Source organism: Acyrthosiphon pisum, unplaced genomic scaffold (assembly GCF_005508785.2).
Source record: "Acyrthosiphon pisum isolate AL4f unplaced genomic scaffold, pea_aphid_22Mar2018_4r6ur Scaffold_21551;HRSCAF=24224, whole genome shotgun sequence".
Classification (NCBI taxonomy): domain Eukaryota; kingdom Metazoa; phylum Arthropoda; class Insecta; order Hemiptera; family Aphididae; genus Acyrthosiphon; species Acyrthosiphon pisum.
The window spans coordinates 48,793-52,083 of NW_021771031.1; positions in this window are offsets into that span (position 1 = coordinate 48,793).

A 3,291-nucleotide genomic window follows, 5' to 3' on the forward strand; every position below is an offset into this window, starting at 1 on the left:
TACGAAAAAGCGCTAAAAATGGGATTTTAATTTCTAACGCTTTGTTTTATCACCATAGAAACGAATAAAAAATTATAATCTATATATATAAAAATGAATGTATGTCAGTGTGTCTGTCTGTGTGTCCATGTTACCATGGTTACCAAGGTTGCCATGGTTACTAAGGTTACCAAGATTTCATGGCTATTAAGGTTACCATGTTACCATGGTTACCAAGGTTGCCATGGTTACTAAGGTTACCAAGATTTCATGGCTATTAAGGTTACCATGATCCATGGTTACTATGGTTACCAAGGTTACCATGAGCGTTGTTTATAATTATAGGTCTTTAATGGGCAACGAATTGCACAGGATCAGATATAGTACGGGTGTGTCCATCTACCCATGGCAATCAATTATATAATATTTTGAAACTTATGGACCTTTTTGTTTTTAAATAGTTACCGTGGGTTTCAAAGCTATAATAATAATAATTATTGGTTGCCAATGGTTTAAAATGTTTGTTATTTATTATAGTGCCCAACGATTCATATTTATAACCGAATTCAATTGCAACTATTATAAGAATTTCTACTATTATTAGTTAATTTATTATGCCCAACAACAAACGATCGATAAATAGTCCCGCAGTTCTAGCACGCAAGATATTTAGTATACAATCGAAATAGTGTCCCAGCCATCAACATACTCGAAATATCGAATAGCCTATTAATAGTATATTATACAAATCCAAAATATTATATTAAGCAGTGGTGCAATTATCAGATTATGCATATATAGGCCAAAGGGATATACCATATAATATTATGTATATTGTGAAGCCATTTATAAATTACAATATTTGAAATGGATATAATATAATATCTATCTAGTAAGTATATACCTACACATGTACTGAATCGTTTACCTGCACGACTCAGCAGGGCACGTGACTTGTACGCGGATACCGCGCGGAAAGTGGTACCTACCATTTTTCGCCACTGCCAGTTATGGCATGACCACTATAGATTGAATATAATTATAAATATAACTATAAGTAATAATATGCTACTTCTATGGTACAATAAAATTACAAATATCTTGAGTATATAAGTAAATTAGTACCAAATGACAATCATTGATATTATTTATAATCAATGTTATCAATGCATTCAGAACATTGAAATCTATATATTATATAAAAATGTATGTTTGTCTGTGTGTCTATGTGTCCTTTATGGATTCCTAAGTGGCTTGAAAGATTTTGATGAAATTCGGAACAGAGATAGATATTAAGCCTCTGGGCAGAATATAGGCTAATTTGTAGACCAGATGAGAGGACGAATCCTGGGAACAGGGCTGAACTGCAATTACTGAAACGAGTTACATCCAAAAGGAGTTGAAAAATCGCAATTTTTTTAAGAGTTGTCATTTTTTACGGGCAACGAAGTGCGCGGATCAGCTAGTATAAATGGTTTATTTATGGTCCGCATCACTGGCCGATGAGCATTATTTCCCAAGTTTAAAATTGAATGACAGAAAGAGTCCGTACTTTCATTGTTTTTATAATGTGTGGTTTGTTTAATAATAATAATTTGTGAAAAAATGCAACTATTATCTCTTCAAGATTTAGACCCGTGTGCAAGGATTTATTTTGAGGCACCACATTAATATTATGATTGTTATTATTAAAATATAATAAGGGAGTTAAAGTTGTTTTATTAATTATCACTTTTTCATTCCCAACAAATTAATATCATTAGGTATAATATCGACGTTACCTACGCTACTAATGTAATATTAAAATAATTTTAAAAAAAGGTCATACGACTTTTTTTTATAGAAAAGTTGGTAGTTAGACCGTGCTATTAAAGTGACCGATTTTAATATTATCAGTCAAATTTTTAACATTTGAAAAGGGCAATTATAAATTGTATGTTTTGGTTTTTAAAGGACTGAGTGCATTGCACCATTCACACCCATAGTGAAGAATTTTGTTTTAATTATATATCGTCATATAGACCGATCACTTCCAAAATACAATATTAAACAGATACAACAATTAATATAATATAACATTTTAATACGGTTTTATGCAATAGGGACCGCCGCTGAAGGAACCACATATTTTGTCTATGGCTCTCACTTATATTATCGCTATACTAGTTTCTATTTTGCTACACCTACTAAAACTTTCTGGATTAGAGTAGTTGACTTATACTAAATTTTGTTTCACATTACCTACATAAATATTATAAGTACCTAATCTAGTTGGTAGTTTAATAATTAATAATATTTAATTTTGTATACTACAACAATTGGTGCATCGTAAATAAAATTAATACCAAACATGAACAATGCAATTCCCTACATCATCCAATAAACCTATACCTAATTAGAAAACACTTAAATATTTCCTAAGAATTAAAAAAACTGCAGTGACAGTTTTTGCAGTAAGTATTTAAAAATTAAAAATGGTTTATATTGTATATTTCATTCTAACAGTAGGCTAAATATTTAAATTAAAATAAAACATAGACATAATATAGATGGACTGCGCGTTCCTCCCCCCTCACCATCAATAAATTCAGCCATAATAACAAGACCTGAGAAGGTCAGCATGGATAAAACATTTTTACTGTTTTTATTCCAAGGTATTATTGAAGGCACAATTGATTCCGTATTTCCGTATCATTAGTATCATTAGTATCATGGATGAAAGCTGGTGAAATAAACATTTGTCCATGATTATTTACCTTTTACATAAGTTTATTATTGATGACATGATAAGGGTTAAACGCGCAGTTCATCTATATTATGTCTATGAAATAAAATAATATTCGTTTATACAATATAATAATTAACTATAGGTATATATGTACATAAATAATATAAAACGCCTAGAATACCTAAATGAATTACAAAAATATTGGTACTTAGGTATCATAAAAAAAATTAACTATTCAAAACTGTTCGATAAAATAGTATGCATCAAAATGCATAGTTAAAAAGGTGGGCAAGTGGGTCACTGCATAATGGATGGTATTAAATTTGAATTCAATGATATAATATTATTGTATAAGAAAAACGATTCTGAGTGGAGACGGTATGGTATGGTACCTATAATAAATTCCAAATTAAACATATCACAATATCCATTAGGTACTTATAACCCATTATACATCAACAACAAACCGTGATACTATCATAGATAATATATAATAGTATACATAAGAAGTTTCAAGTGCCCACGAATAATATTATACAATCACAACAAAATAAATAAAATAGTTATTTTAGGTTTTTTAATAT